Below are 26809 nucleotides of genomic sequence, written 5' to 3' on the forward strand. Positions count from 1 at the left end.
GGTGTGCCTATTTGTGTAGATAAAAATATGTGAAGGGAATATAGTGCTGTAATTAGTATGGATATTCCAAATATAGTTATTGTAATGGGGCATCAATAGAACAGGGAGGATGCAATAAGCAGTTCTCCTGTAAAATTTAGACTGGGTGGGGTTGCAATATTTATTAGGTTAATTAAAAGTCATCATATTGTGATTATTGGTAGGAGGTTATGAAACCCTCGTGTAAGGTTTATAATTCGGGTTTTAGTTCGTTCATAGGTGATGTTTGCTAAGCAAAATAGTGCTGAGGAAGTAAAACCGTGGGCAATTATGAGGGCTATAGCTCCGGCTAGGCTTCATTGTGTTTGAATAGCGATTGCTGCAATTACTAGGCCTATGTGGCTAATTGATGAATATGCGATTAAGGATTTAAGGTCTGTTTGTTGTAGACAGGTCAGGTTTGCTAGGGTGGCCCCTCACAGAGCTAGCACGATAAATGGTAAAAATATATCAGTTTTTATTACGGGAAGGATTTGTGTTAAGCGTATAATTCCATATCCTCCAAGTTTTAGCAAAATTGCGGCTAGTACTATGGAGCCCACAATGGGGGCTTCAACATGTGCTTTTGGTAATCATAGGTGTAATCCGTAGATTGGTATTTTCGCTAAAAAGGCAGCTAAGCAGGCTATTCATAATAGCTCGCTTAGCTGCCATGGGGTTTGTGCTGTTTGGATAAACAGTGTTGGGGTGTTGGAGGAGTTGTTGAGGAAAATGATTGCTATAAGAAGTGGTATTGAGGTTGTTAAGGTATAAAGTATAAAGTAGGTTCCTGCAGTGAGTCGTTCTGCTTGTTGTCCTCATCGGGTAATAATAATAAGGGTTGGAATGAGAGTGGCTTCAAATATAATGTATATTAGTGTGAGGTTGTAGGCTGTAAATGTTGCTGCAATAAATACTTGAAGAAGTACGATTGTTATTAGGTATGTTCGTTGTCGTTGAGTTGGCTCTTTGGTTATTGCATGTTGGCCTGCTATTACTGTAATTGGTAGGAGTCAGAAAGATAGTACGAATAAAGGGGTTGAGCTTGAGTCAAGAAAAAGATGGTTATTGGAGGTTGGTTCTAGTAAATTTAAGCTTAGTGTGGCGAGTAAGAATGTGTAGGAAATTGATGTTGTGTAGAGTATTTTTGGTTTAATAGTAAAGATAGTAGGAATTAATATAGAGGTTATGTATAAAATTTTAAGCATTATAGTAGACTTAGATTTTTTAGGAAGTCATTTCCGTGAGTGCGTGTGATTGCAACTACTAGGCTGAGGCCAACGGCGGCTCCACACACAGATAAAGATAGTATTACAATTGATATGGGGGTTTGTGTTGTGGTTGTTGAAGTTGAGGTAAATATTACTAACATAGAAAATACAATAAGCATTATTGTTTCTAAGCATATGAGGGCAAGTATAAGGTGTTTGTGTTGTATGGAAAGGCTTGTGATAGTAATTGTAAAGGCTATAAATAGTATAGTTTTGGCTGTTTCCATTTTTAAGGCTTAATGATTAAGATTTCCCGAGTCGAAATCGGGTGTCTGATTAGACTACCTTAAATATTCTACTCATTCTAGGCCTCCTTGTAGTCATTCATATAGTAGGCCTAGTGTGAGAATGGTGATGAGGGTAATGATTAGGGTAAAAGTGGTGTAGGGGGGGTTGGTGTTTATGCTTCATACGACAGGGAGGAGGAGTACAATTTCTAGGTCAAAGAGGATAAACAAGATAGCGACTAAGAAGAATTGGATAGAAATTGGTGTGCGTGCGTTGTCTGTTGGGTCAAAGCCGCATTCATAGGGTGAGAGTTTATTAGTGTCTGGTTTGGAGGTGGTGTACGTGTTAATGAAGTATAATAGGACAGTTGTTAGAAGAGAGAGAGTAATAAAGATTATAAAGTTAATTATTTCTTCCCTTGTGGGGCCTAATGCTTGGAAGGCATTAATACTGGTATACTAAAGAAATAGGATCCTCATCAGTATACTGAGACATAGAGGAATAGTCAAACAACATCTACGAAGTGTCAATATCAGATTGCGGCTTCATAACCAAAGTGGTGGGTGGTTGTAAGGTGATGATGGGTTAGACGTAGTAGGCAGACCATTAGAAAAGAGGTGCCAATAATTACGTGAAGTCCGTGAAATCCTGTAGTTACGAAGAAAAGTGAGCCGTAAACACTATCTGAAATGGTAAATGGGGTTTCTATATATTCGGTTGCTTGGAGGGCTGTAAAGTAACCTCCTAGGACAACTGTGATAATGAGGGCTAGGGTTGCTTCTTTTTTATTTCCCTTTGTTAGGGAGTGGTGGGATCATGTAATTGTTGCTCCGGATGAGAGTAATACTGCTGTGTTTAAGAGTGGGACGTCTATGGGGTTAAGGGGGACCACCCCTGTAGGAGGTCATTCTGAACCTAACTCTGGTGTTGGAATTAAACTTACGTGGTATAGGGCTCAGAAGAATCCTAGGAAGAAGAAAATTTCTGATGTAATAAACAAGATTATACCATAGCGTATATTTTTTTGTACTCCTTTTGTGTGATGTCCTTGATACGTGCTTTCTCGGACAACATCTCGTCATCATTGAATTATTGTAAGTATAGTAGTTAGAAGTCCTAGTTTAAGGATGGAGGAGGAGTTTGTGTGAAATCAGATGGCTAGTCCAGAGGCTATAAGTATGGAGCCTATGGCTCCAGTTAGAGGTCATGGACTAGGGTCCATTAGGTGATATTGGTGAAGTTGGTGGGTCATTATGTGTTTTCTTGTAAGTACAAAATAATTAATAATACAAAAACATAGGCCTGGATGCAGGCTACTGCTAATTCAAGGATAGTTAATAAAAAAAGTAGAGCTCATATGAGGAAGCTTAGAGAAACATAGGAGAAAGAAAAGTTAAGTGCGGTTGAGCTAATTATTGTTATAAGTAGGTGACCTGCTGTAATGTTAGCTGTGAGTCGGACTCCTAGTGCTAGGGGTCGTATAATGAGGCTAACAGTTTCAATTATAATTATGAATGGGATTAGAGGGGTTGGGGATCCTTCTGGGAGCATGTGGGCTAGTGTGGTTGATGGGTTTTTGGTCATTCCGGTGATGACTGTGGCTATTCATATGGGGATAGCTAGTGTTATGTTTATTGATAATTGGGAAGTTGGTGTAAAGGTATATGGAAGGAGGCCTAGAATATTGGATATCAGGATAAAAAAAAGTAAGCTTATAAGGATACGACATCATTTTTGTCCTGTTTCGGATAGTTGTGTGGTTATATTGGTTGTAGTGGATTTTAAAGTTCATGTAAGGGCGGTTGTTATTCGGTTTCCTAAGAGTTTAGGTTTGTGGTGTATTAATAGGAGTGGGATAAGTATAGATAAAATTATAGTTGGGATATATAAGAGTTCTGGGCTTTTAAATTGTTCAAATAGGTTTGTATTCATGGGGGCTGGGTGTGTTGGGCTTAGTTTGTTGGTCTTTCTTTTTTGAAATTAGCAGGAAGGTCTTAATTTTTTGAGTTATTAAATAAATAACAAGTCAGGTTCATGTAAAGATTAGAAAAATATAAACTGTATCCAGTTGGGGCATTCACTGAGGAAAGTGTGTTTCTTCTTTAACTTAAAAGGTTAATGCTATAAAAGCTTCTCCGTGACTATTTAATTAATCATTGTTCAAAATTAGGTAGTGGGATTGCTTCAATTGCGATTGGTATAAAACTGTGGTTGGCCCCGCAGATTTCTGAACATTGGCCAAAGAATACACCAACTCGTGATGTGGTTAAGGGAAGTTGGTTAAGGCGTCCTGGGACTGCGTCTACTTTTACTCCAAGAGATGGAATTGTTCAGGAATGAAGGACGTCTTCTGCGGTTACAATAATGCGGGCCTGCAGGCCTGCAGGTATAATCATGCGGTGGTCTACTTCGAGAAGGCGCGGGCCCCCGCTTTGTAAATTTTCTGTTTGAATCATATAAGAGTCAAATGATGTTTGGGTATTATCAGAATATTCATAATTTCAGTATCATTGATGTCCGGTTGTTTTAATAGTTAGATGAGGGTCAAATACTTCTTCTATTAAATAAAGAGATCGAACTGAGGGTAGGGCTGTGAGAATTAAAATTATAATAGGGGCAGCGGTTCAAGCTGCTTCTAGTTGTTCTACTTCTTCTGTTGGGTCGTTGTGTGTTAGGGCTGTTGAGGTTGCGGTGATAGTAAATATTAAAATTACTATAGATATTAAGCATGTGAGTAATAATACATGGTCATGTAGGAAGATTACTTCTTCTATTGTGGGTCCTGTGGCTTCTTGTAGGGTAAGTTGGGTTGCGTATGGCACTGAGAACCACAGGATTGTAATTTGGCCATGACAAGGCCATGTAATTGATTTTACTAGGTTCTCGAGGATAGAGCATGAGTATGCGGTTAATTTGAAATTAATGGATGGCAGTTAGATCTGCCTTTTCTCGGGTCAGGGTCACTCTAAGTGGGAAATTAGGTCCCGGATTGGGGCGTACGAGTTGTTTAATAAGAATGTTGGCTCAACGTGGGTATGTTGAGGCGGCGGGGTACCATAAAATCATTCAATGTGTGTTTTTTTTCCGAGAGGTATAAAGAGCTCTCGTTTGTATGCGAGAGCTTCTCAGACAATGAATAGGGATATAAGTACAGCAATAAGGGAGATGGTAGATCCAATTGATGATATTGTATTTCACAGTGTAAAAGCATCTGGAAAGTCAGAATATCGTCGTGGTATACCAGATAAGCCTAAGAAATGTTGGGGAAAAAATGTTATATTTACTCCAATGAATATCACTCAGAATTGGGTTTTTGTTAGCGTTTGATTAAGTGTAAAACCTGTAAATAGTGGGAATCAGTGTGTGAGTCCTCCTATAATGGCAAATACCGCCCCTATTGATAAAACGTAGTGAAAATGTGCTACAACATAATAGGTGTCGTGGAGCACGATATCTAGAGATGAGTTTGCTAAAATAATACCTGTTATTCCGCCAACAGTGAATAAAAAAATGAAACCGAGGGCTCAGTAGATTGGGGCTTCTCATTTAATTTGGCCTCCTGTCAGGGTGGCTAATCAGCCAAAGACTTTAATTCCTGTAGGAATTGCAATAATTATTGTTGCTGCTGTAAAGTAGGCTCGGCTATCAATATCTAGGCCTACTGTAAATATATGGTGAGCTCATACAACAAAGCCTAAAATTGCAATTGACATTATTGCTCAGATTATGCTTGTATATCCAAATGTGTTTTTTTTTCCTGTGTGGAAAGTGATAATGCTTGAGATAATTCCGAATCCGGGTAAAATAAGAATATAAACTTCTGGGTGGCCAAAGAATCAAAATAAATGTTGAAATAGTACTGGGTCTCCGCCCCCTGCTGGGTCAAAAAAAGAAGTGTTGATGTTACGGTCTGTTAGAAGTATAGTGATTGCTGCTGCTAGTACTGGGAGAGCTAGAAGAAGTATAATAGCGGTAATTAATACAGATCAAACAAATAAGGGGATATTAAATATTGGTATTGATTTGGGTTTTATGTTAATACATGTTGTAATAAAGTTAATTGCCCCTAGGATAGAGGAGGCTCCTGCCAGATGAAGAGAGAAAATGGCCAAGTCTACTGATGGGCCTGAATGAACTAGGTTTCCTGAGAGTGGGGGGTATACTGTTCAGCCAGTGCCTGCCCCTGCTTCTACGTATGAGGAGGAAAGGAGGAGGATAAGTGCTGGTGGTAAGAGTCAGAAGCTTATGTTGTTTATTCGCGGGAAGGCTATGTCTGGGGCTCCAATTATTAGTGGGATTAGTCAGTTTCCGAAGCCCCCAATTATAATGGGTATAACTATGAAAAAGATTATAATAAATGCGTGGGCTGTAACTAACACGTTAAAAATTTGATCGCTTCCAAAGAGCGAGCCTGGTTGTGTTAGTTCTATTCGTATGAGTATGCTTAGGCATGCTCCGATGAGACCAGATCAGGCTCCAAATAGAAGGTATAGGGTTCCAATATCTTTGTGGTTTGTTGAGAATAATCAACGGGAAATAAACACTGGTAGTATGGCTGATTAAAGCGGTAATCTGTAAAATTACATATAGGAAATAACCTTACTGTTAACCCTGAAGTGAAAAATCATATTAGATTGCAAATCTGAAGGAGGCTGTTGCCCAGGGTTTAGGTGGGTGTAATATTACTATGTTTGTAGGGAAATTAGGTCACCCTGTCTAGCTAGGGTGAATATTTGGGTATTCATCCCGAAATATGCTAGAATAAAAGTAAAACTTTGACACTTAGTACTTTTTTGATAAAATATAAGTAAAAGTAGGAAAATCCCTAATAATAGTGATGGAGTACACCCCCTCCCCGCCCCGCTGCTCCGTTTTTTCTTGGTGCCCAAAAACGGAGAAGCTAGGCTGTAGTCCGTTGATGGGTGTAGATACAGTCCATGTGTTTATTATTTGTAGGGAAATTAGGTCACCCTGTCTAGCTAGGGTGAATATTTGGGTATTCATCCCGAAATATGCTAGAATAAAAGTAAAACTTTGACACTTAGTACTTTTTTGATAAAATATAAGTAAAAGTAGGAAAATCCCTAATAATAGTGATGGAGTACACCCCCTCCACGCCCCCTGCCCGGGTTCTCCGTTTTTTTCTTGGTGCCCAAAAACGGAGAAGCTAGGCTGTAGTCCGTTGATGGATGTAGATACAGTCCATGTGTTTATTATTTGTAGGGAAATTAGGTCACCCTGTCTAGCTAGGGTGAATATTTGGGTATTCATCCCGAAATATGCTAGAATAAAAGTAAAACTTTGACACTTAGTACTTTTTTGATAAAATATAAGTAAAAGTAGGAAAATCCCTAATAATAGTGATGGAGTACACTCCCACTCTCGATATCTGGGTATTGTTTAAGAGTGTGTAGTATAGAGCTAGTGGCAGTAATTTGTAGAATTATGTATAAGAGAATCTTTTACTATTTAGGGTGTTTGTTCAAAATATACTTTTGTGCTATAAGATAAGAGCTGGCTGCATTAGCTCTAAATCTGTATAGGGCGGGGGCGGGTGTGTAGATTAAAGTCTGTTGGTTTAGGACAACTAGCTGTTAATTAGTTTTTGTGGGATCGAGGCCCACTAGTCTAGGGAGTCTTAGTTTAATTAAAATACCTGTGTTGCAATCAGGAGATGTAGTGTGTCTGTAGGCTCTATCAGGAACTAAAGTAGTCTTTTTTGGGGACTTTGAAGGTCTCTAGTTTGTATAACTTAAGTTCCTATATATGTGGTGATAGGGGAAGTAGGAGGGTTGAAGTGGTAGTGAGTAGTGAGGTGGTTACTGGGTGTTTTTTGTGTGTTGTGCGTCATTTTAATGATATTAGGGTGGTGTGTGGAGATAGGGTTAGGGTTGATGTGTAGATTAGTCGAATATAAAAGTATAGGCTAAGTAGGGAGGCTATAGCTATAATGGTGGCTTCGATTGTTATATTGGTATAAATTATTTTGTTTAGAATGAGTCATTTCGGCATGAATCCTGTTAATGGGGGTAGGCCGCTGAGTGACAAGGTGGTTATTGATAGGGTAGTTATTAGGTAGGGTGATGATATTCATAGTGTTCCGGTATCTTTAATTGTTGTTAGGGTTGAAGCGCTTATTAATATAAAGATTGGTGTAGTAGTTATGGAATAGATGATGAATGTAGTAATAGAGATGCTTGGTATAATGTAAATAGTTGCAAGGATTCAGCCCGTATGGGCAATTGATGAAAAGGCTATGAGTTTTCGTAGTTGGGTTTGATTTAGTCCGCCTAGGCCTCCCGTGGTTACAGATAGGGCTGCTACTATAAGTAGTAGGGTGGGGTTGGTTTTATTGTGAATAATAAATATAATCATAAGGGGGGCAATTTTCTGTCAGGTAAGAATTGTTAAGGATGTGAGTGTTGTTGTTCCTTGTGTTACTTGTGGTAATCAAAAGTGTAGTGGAGCGGCTGCTATTTTTATTAGTAGAGTCAGGGTGATAATAATAATTGTTGTTGGTTTAGATAGGAGGTGTATTTCTCAGTTTGAGGTATCGAGGGCATTTATTACTGTTGCAAATAGGAGGGCTGTGGAGGCTGTTGTTTGGGCGAGGAAATATTTGGTTGCGGCTTCGGTTCCTCGTGGATGGTTCGATTTGGAGATGATTGGGATTATTGATAGGGTGTTGATTTCTAAACAGACTCATGTTGTTAGCCAGTGAGTTGTAGAGGAAATTAGGCATGTACTTATGATGAGACTTGTGGTAACTGTAATTCAGGTTAGTGTATTAATTAGTAGGGGCCGGTTTGGCATTTTCGGGGTATGGGCCCGATAGCTTGTTTAGCTGACCTTACTAGAAAGTAGTATAGGGGTATTATTGAAAGTTTTGGGCTTTCAGATCCAAGTTCGAGTCTTGGCTTTCTAAATATTAAGGAGATGATTTGAACATCTGTGTTGAAGTTTTAAACTTTGGGCATGGCCTGGCTTTGCTACCTTAATAGAGAATCCCCGGATTTAATATTAGTAAAGGCAAATTAATTAATATTGTATAAAAATACTTTTTACAGTGAATTCTATTTATAATAGAGAATCTCCGGATTTAAATATAAGATAGGATAATTAATTAATAAATATGTGAAATCTTTTTCACAGATAATTTCTTTATGAAATAGAGAATCTCCGGATTTAATATTAGTAAAGGCAAATTAATTAATATTGTATAAAAATACTTTTTACAGTGAATTCTATTTATAATAGAGAATCCCCGGATTTAAATATAAGATAGGATAATTAATTAATAAATATGTGAAATCTTTTTCACAGATAATTTCTTTATGAAATAGAGAATCCCCGGATTTAATATTAGTAAAGGCAAATTAATTAATATTGTATAAAAATACTTTTTACAGTGAATTCTATTTATAATAGAGAATCCCCGGATTTAAATATAAGATAGGATAATTAATTAATAAATATGTGAAATCTTTTTCACAGATAATTTCTTTATGAAATAGAGAATCCCCGGATTTAATATTAGTAAAGGCAAATTAATTAATATTGTATAAAAATACTTTTTACAGTGAATTCTATTTATAATAGAGAATCCCCGGATTTAAATATAAGATAGGATAATTAATTAATAAATATGTGAAATCTTTTTCACAGATGATTTCTTTATGAAATAGAGAATCCCCGGATTTAATATTAGTAAAGGCAAATTAATTAATATTGTATAAAAATACTTTTTACAGTGAATTCTATTTATAATAGAGAATCCCCGGATTTAAATATAAGATAGGATAATTAATTAATAAATATGTGAAATCTTTTTCACAGATAATTTCTTTATGAAATAGAGAATCCCCGGATTTAATATTAGTAAAGGCAAATTAATTAATATTGTATAAAAATACTTTTTACAGTGAATTCTATTTATAATAGAGAATCCTCGGATTTAAATATAAGATAGGATAATTAATTAATAAATATGTGAAATCTTTTTCACAGATAATTTCTTTATGAAATAGAGAATCCCCGGATTTAATATTAGTAAAGGCAAATTAATTAATATTGTATAAAAATACTTTTTACAGTGAATTCTATTTATAATAGAGAATCCCCGGATTTAAATATAAGATAGGATAATTAATTAATAAATATGTGAAATCTTTTTCACAGATAATTTCTTTATGAAATAGAGAATCCCCGGATTTAATATTAGTAAAGGCAAATTAATTAATATTGTATAAAAATACTTTTTACAGTGAATTCTATTTATAATAGAGAATCCTCGGATTTAAATATAAGATAGGATAATTAATTAATAAATATGTGAAATCTTTTTCACAGATAATTTCTTTATGAAATAGAGAATCCCCGGATTTAATATTAGTAAAGGCAAATTAATTAATATTGTATAAAAATACTTTTTACAGTGAATTCTATTTATAATAGAGAATCCCCGGATTTAAATATAAGATAGGATAATTAATTAATAAATATGTGAAATCTTTTTCACAGATAATTTCTTTATGAAATAGAGAATCCCCGGATTTAAATATAAGATAGGATAATTAATTAATAAATATGTGAAATCTTTTTCACAGATAATTTCTTTATGAAATAGAGAATCCCCGGATTTAATATTAGTAAAGGCAAATTAATTAATATTGTATAAAAATACTTTTTACAGTGAATTCTATTTATAATAGAGAATCTCCGGATTTAAATATAAGATAGGATAATTAATTAATAAATATGTGAAATCTTTTTCACAGATAATTTCTTTATGAAATAGAGAATCCCCGGATTTAATATTAGTAAAGGCAAATTAATTAATATTGTATAAAAATACTTTTTACAGTGAATTCTATTTATAATAGAGAATCCCCGGATTTAAATATAAGATAGGATAATTAATTAATAAATATGTGAAATCTTTTTCACAGATAATTTCTTTATGAAATAGAGAATCCCCGGATTTAATATTAGTAAAGGCAAATTAATTAATATTGTATAAAAATACTTTTTACAGTGAATTCTATTTATAATAGAGAATCTCCGGATTTAAATATAAGATAGGATAATTAATTAATAAATATGTGAAATCTTTTTCACAGATAATTTCTTTATGAAATAGAGAATCCCCGGATTTAAATATTAGTAAAGGCAAATTAATTAATATTGTATAAAAATACTTTTTACAGTGAATTCTATTTATAATAGAGAATCCCCGGATTTAAATATAAGATAGGATAATTAATTAATAAATATGTGAAATCTTTTTCACAGATAATTTCTTTATGAAATAGAGAATCCCCGGATTTAATATTAGTAAAGGCAAATTAATTAATATTGTATAAAAATACTTTTTACAGTGAATTCTATTTATAATAGAGAATCTCCGGATTTAAATATAAGATAGGATAATTAATTAATAAATATGTGAAATCTTTTTCACAGATAATTTCTTTATGAAATAGAGAATCCCCGGATTTAAATATTAGTAAAGGCAAATTAATTAATATTGTATAAAAATACTTTTTACAGTGAATTCTATTTATAATAGAGAATCTCCGGATTTAAATATAAGATAGGATAATTAATTAATAAATATGTGAAATCTTTTTCACAGATAATTTCTTTATGAAATAGAGAATCCCCGGATTTAAATATTAGTAAAGGCAAATTAATTAATATTGTATAAAAATACTTTTTACAGTGAATTCTATTTATAATAGAGAATCCCCGGATTTAAATATAAGATAGGATAATTAATTAATAAATATGTGAAATCTTTTTCACAGATGATTTCTTTATGAAATAGAGAATCCCCGGATTTAAATATTAGTAAAGGCAAATTAATTAATATTGTATAAAAATACTTTTTACAGTGAATTCTACTTATAATAGAGAATCTCCGGATTTAAATATAAGATAGGATAATTAATTAATAAATATGTGAAATCTTTTTCACAGATAATTTCTTTATGAAATAGAGAATCCCCGGATTTAATATTAGTAAAGGCAAATTAATTAATATTGTATAAAAATACTTTTTACAGTGAATTCTATTTATAATAGAGAATCTCCGGATTTAAATATAAGATAGGATAATTAATTAATAAATATGTGAAATCTTTTTCACAGATATTTCTTTATGAAATAGAGAATCCCCGGATTTAATATTAGTAAAGGCAAATTAATTAATATTGTATAAAAATACTTTTTACAGTGAATTCTATTTATAATAGAGAATCCTCGGATTTAAATATAAGATAGGATAATTAATTAATAAATATGTGAAATCTTTTTCACAGATATGTAGGGGTTGTGCCTTTGAAAGTACAAAGGGGTTCATATGCAAGATGTAATGGTGCTTTATTATAAGAAAACGGGTTTGTTGGATTTTATTGATTAATTTGTCTTTCAAAATACGATATGATTTTTAAAAAATCAGGCTGCAAAAAAGTGTTTTGTGGGAAAATATCCAATAAAAATTTGTAGAGAATGGCTGGAGAGTAGTAGGAATAAGAAAAGTATGTCTAAAAACCATGGAAAGATTGTAATATATGGGGGAATATGCCAGATTAATAATATGTCCAATAAGCACTGGAACGTGGGTATGCTCAAGATGAACTGGAGTTGTACACGTCCGAGAGGAAGCCGCGGGCAAGGGGGGGTTGAAGAAAGCCGTTAAAAAATAAAAATTACCAGGGGTGGATCGAGCATGCGTGATCTAAACATGAGGGTGTATGTACCAATATAGAGGGTGCGATGAAGGCGTCGTAAAAAGCTGGGAATGAGGGATGGTTCCGGGCCATCGAAATGAACCTGAAAGAGTAACCAGTGGTCTCGTAAAAGGCACTGTGGGAGGAGTTACAATACATGGACGTGAAAAGCGGGACTGCCATGCTTTACGCTGAAGGATAGAGGATTTCTCGGGCTGGACTAGATCATGGGATACCAGTTGGAACAGGATATTCGTGAGTAATTATGAATAACGAGTCACGTCCCCAGACGTACCGTGCATGGAACGACCCAGAATATGAGGTGGATAAGGAGTGTGCTATTAAACCAATATGTCTTAATAATCATTAATATAAAATACTGGCTTATATGCGTGGGGCAAATCGTTAATGTGGATTATACATACTAACATATCGTACTAATCATTATTATACAATACTGGCTTATATGCATGGGGCAAATCACTTATGTGGATTATACATAGCAAAGTAAGACTAATGTATAAGAGATACATTAATCTATGGGCCGGGATACACCCCCGGAGGGGGCATATGGTCGGGGATACACCCCCGGAGGGGGCATATGAGAAGCGGGAATATTTAGTTCCGTGTCTACTCTATCAAAGTAGTCCTTTCTCAGGCACGCTTCTATTGTGGTGGAACACCAAATAGTGCTGTAGGAGAAGAGCAGTTTAGTAAGCATATTGCTAGGGTTAGTGGGAGAAATTGTTTTCATAGGAGGTGTATGAGTTGGTCATATCGGAATCGGGGGTATGAGGCGCGGGTTCATAGGAATATAGTTGTGAGGAGAGTTGTTTTTACTAGTAAATTTGTTGTAAATAGTGGTGAGAAGTTTGTGCCTGGGTTGAAGAATATCATTGTTGATAGGGTGTTTATTAATAGGATGTTGGTATATTCTGCTAGGAATAGTAGTGCGAATGGGCTTGCTGAGAATTCTACGTTGAATCCTGAAACTAGTTCAGATTCTCCTTCTGTTAGGTCAAAGGGTGAGCGGTTGGTTTCTGCTAGTGTGGATGTGAATCATATTATAGCTAGTGGTCAGGAGGATAGGAATAATCATAGTTTTTCTTGCGTCTCTGTGAAAGAGAGGAGTGAGTATCCACCAGAGTGGGTGGCTATTGAGATGATAATTAGGCCGAGTGTTACTTCATAGGAAATAATTTGTGCTACAGCTCGTATAGAGCCTAGTAGTGGGTATTTTGAGTTTGAAGACCATCCGGATCATAGGATGATGTAGGTGAATATGCCCGATATGGCTATAATAAATATAAGGCCTAAGTTTATGTTAATTAATGGGGTTGGTATTGGTATAGGTATTCAGGTGATTAGGGCTAGTGTGAGTGCTAGGATGGGTGAAAGTATAAATAGGATGGGTGATGATATGGAGGGTTTGGTTGATTCTTTAATAATTAGTTTTAGTCCGTCTGCGATTGGTTGGAGGAGGCCTTCTGGGCCTACGATGTTTGGGCCTTTGCGGTGTTGTATGTATCCTATTAATTTTCGCTCTAAGAGGGTGAGGAATGCGACAGCAATTAGGATAGGGAGAATGTAGAGAAGGGTGTTTATGGTGTTAAGAAAGATTGAGTAAATTATTAAGAGGTTTATCTTAATTAACCTTATCTTGGTTTAAAAATGGGGAGGTAGTATTTGGTTTGTAGTTAAGAGCGTATCTTTAGTATTGGCTCCGCTTCGTCGGTCCTTTCGTACTGGGCGGAGTGGTTAAACATAGATAGAAACCGACCTGGATTGCTCCGGTCTGAACTCAGATCACGTAGGACTGTTAATCGTTGAACAAACGAACCTTTAATAGCGGCTACACCATTGGGATGTCCTGATCCAACATCGAGGTCGTAAACCTTCTTTTTGATATGGACTCTTGAAGAAGATGGCGCTGTTATCCCTGGAGTAACTTGGTTCAATTATCAGGTGTACTGGGTCGTATGTGGCTTGTTGGCCTATGGGGTGATTGATGTCACTAATTTGGAAGTTCTTTTTTTTCCGAGGTCGCCCCAACCGAAAGTAATTATTATGTGGTTTAATAGTTTAGTTTAAGCTTCACAGGGTCTTCTGGTCTTGTGTGTTTATTCCAGCTTTTTTACTGGGAGATCAGTTTAATTGACTCACTATAAGAGACAGTTGAACCCTCATTTTGCCTTTCATACTAGTCCATAATTAGTGGACAAATGATTATGCTACCTTTGCACGGTTAGAGTACCGCGGCCGTTTAATTATTCACTGGGCAGGCGTTGCCTTTAATACTGTTAATAGGGCTAAAGGTTATGTTTTTGTTAAACAGTTGGGGTTTAGGTTGCCGAGTTCCTTTTATAGTGTTTAATCTTTCTTTTTAACGCTCCTGTGTTGGTGTCACAGTAATGGGGTAAGTGAGAATTAGTTAATGGTTTACCTATTGTGGTCTGTTAATGACTAGTGGGGGGTCCGTTTCTAGTGGATGGGTGCGTTATAGAGAGGGTATCTTATTATTAGTTTTAGCATAATGGTGTTCATAAGTATGAGCTCACCTTTAGTTATTTTGGAGTTTTCATTGGGTTGTTGAATTGGGTAAAAAATTCTTTAACGATATTTTTTTAGATGGCTGCTTAAAGGCCTACGGGTGAGGATGAATAGATTTCTCTCAAATTCAGGTTGTATCCTGTTTCAATAGAGCTGTACCCCTATTGAGTTTCTTTAGAGGACTAGTATTTGGTTTATAGGTCTAAAGTAAGACTAAAATCTTTTTGTTAGGTAGCCAGCTATCTCCGGGTTCGATGGGCTTTTCACTTCTACTTTTAAGTTGTCCCACCCTTTTGCTACAGGGATGGGTTGGCTCTAGTTGGGCTACTTTAAAGTAGCTCACCTGGTTTCGGGGTGGGTAGGCTTCAGTTCTTCTTGTCTACCTTTAACTTGCTAAACCATGATACAAAAGGTACAAGGTTTTGTCTTTGCTGTTTATTGCTTGTTTTATTTTCCTTGCGGTACTTATATTGGTTTACTGTTCGATCGCATCTACTGAGTGGGTCAAATGTTTTGTTTGATATATTATAGGATATTTGTGTAAGAGAGTTGTGTGGCTCAAAAAGATTATATTGATAATGTCGTTCGAGTGTAGGTCGAATGCTTTTTATAAGCTACTTTTTGTTTCTAAGCGCACTTTCCAGTACGCTTACCGTGTTACGACTTGCCCTGCTTGAGTAAAGTGTAAGGTTTAATGTAGGAAAGAAGTATTGTTGGCAGGGATGACGGGCGGTGTGTACGCACCTCATTGCGTTAATTTCTGTTTAGTGTTCTATTCTTAGCATACTGCTAAATCCTCCTTCAGTTTTTAGTTTCATGGTTTATCCGTGATTTTCTGTTTTAGAAAATGTAGCCCATCTTTACATACTCATTAGTTACACCTCGACCTGTCGTGTTAGATATGGTCTATTGTGCTCACTTTGTTTCTTTTGCAAGGTGAACTGGCGACGGCGGTATATAGACTGTAGGGCTAGAGTGTGTTGGGTTGATCGTGGGGTATCGGCTTATTGGACAGGCTCCTCTAGGTTGATATGGGGTACCGTCAAGTCTTTTAAATTTTAAGTTTGTACTCGTAGTTATTTGGCGAACAAATTGTTGTTTAATTGTCGTGTTATGGCCGGGCATAGTAAGGTATCTAATCTTAGTTTGTGTCGTGGCTTTCATGAGTTGGTGAGGTTTGAGTTATTAAGGGTCTGGTTCATATGGCCTGTGGCTTTTTACGGCTGGGGGGGGTTTCTTTCTTAATAGTGTTACTGTCATTTAGTCATACTTTACGCCGGTGTAATTATCTTGGGTCTATCGTATAACCGCGGTCGCTGGCACGAGATTAACCGACCCTAAAACTCTTTTTCTAGGTCAAGCTTAGGCTTATGGCTTAATATTAATTACTGCTGCGGGTATGCCCGTGTGGGTGTGGCTTATTGCTGGGTGTTTTAGGCGGTTGCCTGATACCTTTCGTACTAGATGTTAGTGGGTTGATTCACTGTTGTGGGGAGGCTTGCATGTATAATTAAAGGGTGAAGGTAATTAGAGGTTCAAAACCAAGACCTTGTGTTAATCAGGTAAAACCCATCTTAGCATTTTCAGTGCTATGCTTTAGTAATAAGCTATGATAACATATAAAGAATCTCCGGATTTAAATATAAGATAGGATAATTAATTAATAAATATGTGAAATCTTTTTCACAGATAATTTCTTTATGAAATAGAGAATCCCCGGATTTAATATTAGTAAAGGCAAATTAATTAATATTGTATAAAAATACTTTTTACAGTGAATTCTATTTATAATAGAGAATCCCCGGATTTAAATATAAGATAGGATAATTAATTAATAAATATGTGAAATCTTTTTCACAGATGATTTCTTTATGAAATAGAGAATCCCCGGATTTAAATATAAGATAGGATAATTAATTAATAAATATGTGAAATCTTTTTCACAGATAATTTCTTTATGAAATAGAGAATCCCCGGATTTAATATTAGTAAAGGCAAATTAATTAATATTGTATAAAAATACTTTTTACAGTGAATTCTATTTATAATAGAGAATCCCCGGATTTAAATATAAGATAGGATAATTAATTAATAAATATGTGAAATCTTTTTCACAGATAATTTCTTTATGAAATAGAGAATCCCCGGATTTAAATATAAGATAGGATAATTAATTAATAAATATGTGAAATCTTTTTCACAGATAATTTCTTTATGAAATAGAGAATCCCCGGATTTAATATTAGTAAAGGCAAATTAATTAATATTGTATAAAAATACTTTTTACAGTGAATTCTATTTATAATAGAGAATCTCCGGATTTAATATTAGTAAAGGCAAATTAATTAATATTGTATAAAAATACTTTTTACAGTGAATTCTATTTATAATAGAGAATCTCCGGATTTAATATTAGTAAAGGCAAATTAATTAATATTGTATAAAAATACTTTTTACAGTGAATTCTATTTATAATAGAGAATCCCCGGATTTAAATATAAGATAGGATAATTAATTAATAAATATGTGAAATCTTTTTCACAGATAATTTCTTTATGAAATAGAGAATCCCCGGATTTAATATTAGTAAAGGCAAATTAATTAATATTGTATAAAAATACTTTTTACAGTGAATTCTATTTATAATAGAGAATCTCCGGATTTAAATATAAGATAGGATAATTAATTAATAAATATGTGAAATCTTTTTCACAGATAATTTCTTTATGAAATAGAGAATCCCCGGATTTAATATTAGTAAAGGCAAATTAATTAATATTGTATAAAAATACTTTTTACAGTGAATTCTATTTATAATAGAGAATCCCCGGATTTAAATATAAGATAGGATAATTAATTAATAAATATGTGAAATCTTTTTCACAGATAATTTCTTTATGAAATAGAGAATCCCCGGATTTAAAATTAGTAAAGGCAAATTAATTAATATTGTATAAAAATACTTTTTACAGTGAATTCTATTTATAATAGAGAATCCCCGGATTTAAATATAAGATAGGATAATTAATTAATAAATATGTGAAATCTTTTTCACAGATAATTTCTTTATGAAATAGAGAATCCCCGGATTTAATATTAGTAAAGGCAAATTAATTAATATTGTATAAAAATACTTTTTACAGTGAATTCTATTTATAATAGAGAATCTCCGGATTTAAATATAAGATAGGATAATTAATTAATAAATATGTGAAATCTTTTTCACAGATAATTTCTTTATGAAATAGAGAATCCCCGGATTTAATATTAGTAAAGGCAAATTAATTAATATTGTATAAAAATACTTTTTACAGTGAATTCTATTTATAATAGAGAATCTCCGGATTTAAATATAAGATAGGATAATTAATTAATAAATATGTGAAATCTTTTTCACAGATAATTTCTTTATGAAATAGAGAATCCCCGGATTTAATATTAGTAAAGGCAAATTAATTAATATTGTATAAAAATACTTTTTACAGTGAATTCTATTTATAATAGAGAATCTCCGGATTTAAATATAAGATAGGATAATTAATTAATAAATATGTGAAATCTTTTTCACAGATAATTTCTTTATGAAATAGAGAATCCCCGGATTTAATATTAGTAAAGGCAAATTAATTAATATTGTATAAAAATACTTTTTACAGTGAATTCTATTTATAATAGAGAATCTCCGGATTTAAATATAAGATAGGATAATTAATTAATAAATATGTGAAATCTTTTTCACAGATAATTTCTTTATGAAATAGAGAATCCCCGGATTTAATATTAGTAAAGGCAAATTAATTAATATTGTATAAAAATACTTTTTACAGTGAATTCTATTTATAATAGAGAATCTCCGGATTTAAATATAAGATAGGATAATTAATTAATAAATATGTGAAATCTTTTTCACAGATATGTAGGGGTTGTGCCTTTGAAAGTACAAAGGGGTTCATATGCAAGATGTAATGGTGCTTTATTATAAGAAAACGGGTTTGTTGGATTTTATTGATTAATTTGTCTTTCAAAATACGATATGATTTTTAAAAAATCAGGCTGCAAAAAAGTGTTTTGTGGGAAAATATCCAATAAAAATTTGTAGAGAATGGCTGGAGAGTAGTAGGAATAAGAAAAGTATGTCTAAAAACCATGGAAAGATTGTAATATATGGGGGAATATGCCAGATTAATAATATGTCCAATAAGCACTGGAACGTGGGTATGCTCAAGATGAACTGGAGTTGTACACGTCCGAGAGGAAGCCGCGGGCAAGGGGGGGTTGAAGAAAGCCGTTAAAAAATAAAAATTACCAGGGGTGGATCGAGCATGCGTGATCTAAACATGAGGGTGTATGTACCAATATAGAGGGTGCGATGAAGGCGTCGTAAAAAGCTGGGAATGAGGGATGGTTCCGGGCCATCGAAATGAACCTGAAAGAGTAACCAGTGGTCTCGTAAAAGGCACTGTGGGAGGAGTTACAATACATGGACGTGAAAAGCGGGACTGCCATGCTTTACGCTGAAGGATAGAGGATTTCTCGGGCTGGACTAGATCATGGGATACCAGTTGGAACAGGATATTCGTGAGTAATTATGAATAACGAGTCACGTCCCCAGACGTACCGTGCATGGAACGACCCAGAATATGAGGTGGATAAGGAGTGTGCTATTAAACCAATATGTCTTAATAATCATTAATATAAAATACTGGCTTATATGCGTGGGGCAAATCGTTAATGTGGATTATACATACTAACATATCGTACTAATCATTATTATACAATACTGGCTTATATGCATGGGGCAAATCACTTATGTGGATTATACATAGCAAAGTAAGACTAATGTATAAGAGATACATTAATCTATGGGCCGGGATACACCCCCGGAGGGGGCATATGGTCGGGGATACACCCCCGGAGGGGGCATATGGTCGGGGATACACCCCCGGAGGGGGCATATGGTCGGGGATACACCCCCGGAGGGGGCATATGGTTGGGGATACACCCCCGGAGGGGGCATATGGTTGGGGATACACCCCCGGAGGGGGCATATGGTCGGGGATACACCCCCGGAGGGGGCATATGGTCGGGGATACACCCCCGGAGGGGGCATATGGTTGGGGATACACCCCCGGAGGGGGCATATGGTTGGGGATACACCCCCGGAGGGGGCATATGGTTGGGGATACACCCCCGGAGGGGGCATATGGTTGGGGATACACCCCCGGAGGGGGCATATGGTTGGGGATACACCCCCGGAGGGGGCATATGGTTGGGGATACACCCCCGGAGGGGGCAATCAAAGAGTAGTTTAAGATAAAATGTTAGCTTTGGGGGCTAGAGATGGAAGTCCCTCTTTGATGCTCTGGGGGAAGGGCCCGTCTTTGGTTTACAAGAACAATGCTTTGTGAGTTAAGCTACCAGGGCATGTGGGTGGTATAGAGAGTTTATTTTCTAGTCAACCTAGAATGGGGTTTATAATGAAGAATAGGAAGTAGAGTAGAGAGGTTATTTGGCTAATTAGTATAAATGGGGGTTCTACTGGTTTAGTGGCTGCTCATGTAATTGTAATGAAGGTAGTAATTAGGGTTCAGAATAGGAGTTGTCCAAATGGGCGAAAGGTCATTGATCGAATGTAAGAGGTGTGGGTAAATGGTATTGAGATTAGGATGGAGACTGATAAGATTAGTGCTAAAGTCCCGCCTAGCTTATTTGGGACTGATCGTAGAATTCCGTATGCAAATAGAAAGTATCATTCTGGTTTAATATGTTGGGGTGTAACTATTGGATTGGCTTTTGAGAAGTTATCTGGGTCGTTAAAGATGTTGGGGGCGAGGGAAATAGTGATGAGTATGAGGGAGATAAGGATAGATAATATTAGGGTGTCTTTGTATGAGTGGTAGGGGTGAAATGGGATTTTGTCTGTGTCTGAGTTGGTTCCGAGTGGGTTGCCTGAGCCTTCGTCGTGAAGAAGAATAATGTGGATGGAGGATAAAGATATAATGATGAATGGGAGGATAAAGTGAAGTGCGAAGAATCGTGTTAGTGTAGGGTCATTGATTGAGAATCCTCCTCATAGTCAAGTTGTTAGAGAGGTGCCAATATAAGGTACGGCTGTCAGGAGATTGGTAATTACTGTTGCTGCTCAGAAGGATATTTGTCCTCAGGGAAGAACGTATCCGAAGAAAGCAGTTGCTATTAGAGTAATAAGTAGGCTAACACCTGATAGTCATACTGATTTGTTTAGGTAGGAACTGTAGTAGAGGCCGCGGCCGATGTGGATGTAGATACAGATAAAGAATATAGAAGCTCCGATGGCATGGAGGTTTTGTAAGATTCATCCGTGGGGGGTGTCTCGTATAATGTGAATGACAGATGAGAAGGCTAGGTTGATGTTAGCTGTGTAATGGATTGCTAGGAGGAAACCCGTTAAAGTTTGTAAAATTAAGCAGGCTAATAGTATTGAGCCAAAATTTCATCAAGTAGAGATATTTATTCCTACTGGGAGAAGATTAAATAGTAGAAGTGTGTGTTGGTTGAGCATGATTTTTGTAGTTGATTACAACAGTGGTTTTTCGTACCGCAGGTCTCTAATAGAGCAAAAATTATGGTTTTAATAAATTATTTGGTGTATATGTCAATAATATTTGTAGTTTTTAGTGTGTCTGTGTTAGGTTATATTTTTGTTCCTTATCAAGGGGTGATTATTCTTATAGGGGTCTCATTTTTTTGTTGTCTTTTTATGGTTGTTTTTGGTCGTACTTTTATGGCTTTTGTAGTTTATATTATTTATTTAGGGGGTCTGGTTGTGATTTTTAGTTATTGTGTGAGTGTAGAGAAGGATAAGGTGGATATGCTACGGGGGTGGTTGGCTAAGTTTTTTGCTATTTTTGTTTTGGTCTTAGCTATTTTGGGTTTTTGGTGAGTTGGTGTTTGGGTCTTAGATGCGTTAATAGTTAATACGGTTTGAGAGGAGATGTTGTGTTTAGAGGTAAATGGTGCTTGTGTTTTTTATTTTAAGGGTGGTGTGGGTTTGGTGGTTTGTTCTTGGGGTTTGTTTGTGGTGTTGTTTTCTATTTTGGTAGTAATTGGTTGATCTTGTAAGGGGGGTCTGCGTTCTTTTAGAGAAGAAGGATAGAGGAAATTATGGTGAAGGTAAAGATTGGGAGGAAGTTTTTGATTATATTTTTTTGTTGTGTTGAGAGGTGGATGGTCGGGGTGATTGAGTTTGATAGGCCTTTAGGTCCTAGTATTTCGAGCGTTCATAGATCAATAAGCTCATTGGATTTTTGTTGGCTAAGTTTTATACTTTGTATGGTTAGTATTCGGTGGGGGATATTGAAGAAAGCTAGCTGGTTGAAGAAGTGGTTGGATGTAATTGTTTTTTTTGGTTTAGAATGGAGGGTGGTGTTGAGTATGTCTATTGATAGAGAGGCTCCTGTAAGTGTAGCAATTAGTGCTGTGAGTTTAATTATGGTTGGTATAGTAATTAGTGTTGTGGTTTGTAGAGTTAGGGTTTTTGCTAGAGTACCTATTAAGGTTGAAGCAGCGGTTAGACGTAGAAGGGGGGTGATGATGTTTGTTGTTTCTTTGTTAGTGGTGTGGTTTGTTCGTGGGAATTTGGAGAGTAAATATAAAATAAGTTGTGTACTGTAGACGGCAGAAATAATGGTGGCGATGAAGATCATTGTTATGGCTCATGAGTTGGTATAAGAATTTATTATTGTTTCAATGATGGTGTCTTTTGAGTAAAAGCCGGTTAGAAAGGGTATGCCTATAAGGGAGAAGCTAGCGATTGTAATAAATGATGAGGTTATAGGGGTTGTTTTTGTTAGGCCTCCTATCATTCGGATATCTTGTTCGTTATTCAGGTTATGAGTAAATGATCCTGAGCATAGGAATAATAAGGCTTTAAAAAAAGAGTGAGTAGCTATGTGGAGAAAAGCTAGTGTTGGTTGATTGAGGCCGATTATGGTTATTATTAAGCCTAGTTGGCTTGTGGTTGATAGTGCGATAATCTTTTTAATGTCGTAGTGGGTTGTTGCTGCGGTTGCAGCAAATATAGTTGTTATAGATCCTACTAGAAGGCAGATTGTAGTTATGGTTTTGTTGTTGCAATATGTTGGGTAAAGTCGGATGAGTAAAAAAACTCCTGCTACGACTATAGTGCTGGAGTGTAGTAGGGCTGATACAGGGGTTGGGCCTTCTATAGCGGAAGGAAGTCAGGGGTGTAGGCCAAATTGTGCGGATTTTCCCATGGCTGCAGCTAATAGGCCTATTGTTGGAATGGTGTATATTATTTCGTGTTGAAAGATAAGTTCTTGTAAGTTAATAGATGATGAAGTTATTAGTCATAGGGTTGTTAAAATAAGGCCAATGTCTCCGATGCGATTGTAGGCAATAGCTTGGAGTGCGGCTGTGTTGGCGTCTGGGCGACCAGATCATCATCCAATTAGGAGAAAAGATATAATTCCTACGCCTTCTCACCCGATGAAAAGTTGGTATAGATTATTTGCTGAAATAATAGTTAATATAGTAATTAAAAAGATTAGTAGGTACTTGGTAAATTTATTGTTGAGGGGGTCTGATGATATATACCAAATAGAAAATTCTGTGATAGATCATGTAATGAATAGGGCGATGGGAAAGAATATAAGTGATAGGGTGTCTAATGTAACAGAGATGTTAATGTTTTCTGTCATTACATTAATTAGTGGTGGGAATGATATTGTAAGTTCTTTATTGTTAAGGAGGGGGTTAATAGGGACTAAGTTTAGAAAAAATAATAATATAAGGTTTTTCTTTATATTTTGTATTGTTTGTGGTTGTATGATTAGTGCAATTAGGGATAAGAAAGTAGTAAGTATAATTGTTGGGGAGATAAGGTCCATTATTCTACCACTTGGATTTGCACCAAGGGTTTTGGTGCCTAAGACCAGTGGAATACTACTATCCTTTGGTAGAGGGGGCTGGAGTTTAGTTCCAGGTAAAAGAGTTAGCAGATCTTATGACACCCTCGTGGTGTGTGAGGAGAGACTCCTATTATCATGGTCACAGCATGACATTTTATTTAAATTACGCGCACCTAAATATAAGTTCAGGTTTTATAGAGACTAATATTAGTGGTAGTGTGTGGAGGGTTATGAGGAGGTGTTCTCGTGAGTGTGTTTGTGCGATTTTAGAATTAGTAAGGGGTGTGCCTATTTGTGTAGATAAAAATATGTGAAGGGAATATAGTGCTGTAATTAGTATGGATATTCCAAATATAGTTATTGTAATGGGGCATCAATAGAACAGGGAGGATGCAATAAGCAGTTCTCCTGTAAAATTTAGACTGGGTGGGGTTGCAATATTTATTAGGTTAATTAAAAGTCATCATATTGTGATTATTGGTAGGAGGTTATGAAACCCTCGTGTAAGGTTTATAATTCGGGTTTTAGTTCGTTCATAGGTGATGTTTGCTAAGCAAAATAGTGCTGAGGAAGTAAAACCGTGGGCAATTATGAGGGCTATAGCTCCGGCTAGGCTTCATTGTGTTTGAATAGCGATTGCTGCAATTACTAGGCCTATGTGGCTAATTGATGAATATGCGATTAAGGATTTAAGGTCTGTTTGTTGTAGACAGGTCAGGTTTGCTAGGGTGGCCCCTCACAGAGCTAGCACGATAAATGGTAAAAATATATCAGTTTTTATTACGGGAAGGATTTGTGTTAAGCGTATAATTCCATATCCTCCAAGTTTTAGCAAAATTGCGGCTAGTACTATGGAGCCCACAATGGGGGCTTCAACATGTGCTTTTGGTAATCATAGGTGTAATCCGTAGATTGGTATTTTCGCTAAAAAGGCAGCTAAGCAGGCTATTCATAATAGCTCGCTTAGCTGCCATGGGGTTTGTGCTGTTTGGATAAACAGTGTTGGGGTGTTGGAGGAGTTGTTGAGGAAAATGATTGCTATAAGAAGTGGTATTGAGGTTGTTAAGGTATAAAGTATAAAGTAGGTTCCTGCAGTGAGTCGTTCTGCTTGTTGTCCTCATCGGGTAATAATAATAAGGGTTGGAATGAGAGTGGCTTCAAATATAATGTATATTAGTGTGAGGTTGTAGGCTGTAAATGTTGCTGCAATAAATACTTGAAGAAGTACGATTGTTATTAGGTATGTTCGTTGTCGTTGAGTTGGCTCTTTGGTTATTGCATGTTGGCCTGCTATTACTGTAATTGGTAGGAGTCAGAAAGATAGTACGAATAAAGGGGTTGAGCTTGAGTCAAGAAAAAGATGGTTATTGGAGGTTGGTTCTAGTAAATTTAAGCTTAGTGTGGCGAGTAAGAATGTGTAGGAAATTGATGTTGTGTAGAGTATTTTTGGTTTAATAGTAAAGATAGTAGGAATTAATATAGAGGTTATGTATAAAATTTTAAGCATTATAGTAGACTTAGATTTTTTAGGAAGTCATTTCCGTGAGTGCGTGTGATTGCAACTACTAGGCTGAGGCCAACGGCGGCTCCACACACAGATAAAGATAGTATTACAATTGATATGGGGGTTTGTGTTGTGGTTGTTGAAGTTGAGGTAAATATTACTAACATAGAAAATACAATAAGCATTATTGTTTCTAAGCATATGAGGGCAAGTATAAGGTGTTTGTGTTGTATGGAAAGGCTTGTGATAGTAATTGTAAAGGCTATAAATAGTATAGTTTTGGCTGTTTCCATTTTTAAGGCTTAATGATTAAGATTTCCCGAGTCGAAATCGGGTGTCTGATTAGACTACCTTAAATATTCTACTCATTCTAGGCCTCCTTGTAGTCATTCATATAGTAGGCCTAGTGTGAGAATGGTGATGAGGGTAATGATTAGGGTAAAAGTGGTGTAGGGGGGGTTGGTGTTTATGCTTCATACGACAGGGAGGAGGAGTACAATTTCTAGGTCAAAGTACTTTTAGGACACTTAGTACTTTTTTGATAAAATATAAGTAAAAGTAGGAAAATCCCTAATAATAGTGATGGAGTACACTCCCACTCTCGATATCTGGGTATTGTTTAAGAGTGTGTAGTATAGAGCTAGTGGCAGTAATTTGTAGAATTATGTATAAGAGAATCTTTTACTATTTAGGGTGTTTGTTCAAAATATACTTTTGTGCTATAAGATAAGAGCTGGCTGCATTAGCTCTAAATCTGTATAGGGCGGGGGCGGGTGTGTAGATTAAAGTCTGTTGGTTTAGGACAACTAGCTGTTAATTAGTTTTTGTGGGATCGAGGCCCACTAGTCTAGGGAGTCTTAGTTTAATTAAAATACCTGTGTTGCAATCAGGAGATGTAGTGTGTCTGTAGGCTCTATCAGGAACTAAAGTAGTCTTTTTTGGGGACTTTGAAGGTCTCTAGTTTGTATAACTTAAGTTCCTATATATGTGGTGATAGGGGAAGTAGGAGGGTTGAAGTGGTAGTGAGTAGTGAGGTGGTTACTGGGTGTTTTTTGTGTGTTGTGCGTCATTTTAATGATATTAGGGTGGTGTGTGGAGATAGGGTTAGGGTTGATGTGTAGATTAGTCGAATATAAAAGTATAGGCTAAGTAGGGAGGCTATAGCTATAATGGTGGCTTCGATTGTTATATTGGTATAAATTATTTTGTTTAGAATGAGTCATTTCGGCATGAATCCTGTTAATGGGGGTAGGCCGCTGAGTGACAAGGTGGTTATTGATAGGGTAGTTATTAGGTAGGGTGATGATATTCATAGTGTTCCGGTATCTTTAATTGTTGTTAGGGTTGAAGCGCTTATTAATATAAAGATTGGTGTAGTAGTTATGGAATAGATGATGAATGTAGTAATAGAGATGCTTGGTATAATGTAAATAGTTGCAAGGATTCAGCCCGTATGGGCAATTGATGAAAAGGCTATGAGTTTTCGTAGTTGGGTTTGATTTAGTCCGCCTAGGCCTCCCGTGGTTACAGATAGGGCTGCTACTATAAGTAGTAGGGTGGGGTTGGTTTTATTGTGAATAATAAATATAATCATAAGGG

The 26809-nt window shown here is 35.8% G+C and overlaps 1 protein-coding gene and 3 pseudogenes across 1 annotated transcript in view; 1 reads left to right on the top strand and 3 right to left on the bottom strand.

Annotated features, from left to right (window-relative positions):
- LOC139168875 (synaptotagmin-1) overlaps positions 1-26809 on the top strand; it is a 455513-nt gene that overhangs the window by 220607 nt on the left and 208097 nt on the right. The window lies entirely within an intron of this gene.
- On the bottom strand, positions 7060-8330 carry LOC139168895 (NADH-ubiquinone oxidoreductase chain 2-like; annotated as a pseudogene).
- LOC139168874 (NADH-ubiquinone oxidoreductase chain 5-like) lies at positions 20222-23685 on the bottom strand (annotated as a pseudogene).
- Positions 25972-26804, bottom strand: LOC139168878 (NADH-ubiquinone oxidoreductase chain 2-like; annotated as a pseudogene).

The sequence above is a fragment of the Erythrolamprus reginae genome, chromosome 6 (genome assembly GCF_031021105.1).
Source record: "Erythrolamprus reginae isolate rEryReg1 chromosome 6, rEryReg1.hap1, whole genome shotgun sequence".
Taxonomy (NCBI): domain Eukaryota; kingdom Metazoa; phylum Chordata; class Lepidosauria; order Squamata; family Dipsadidae; genus Erythrolamprus; species Erythrolamprus reginae.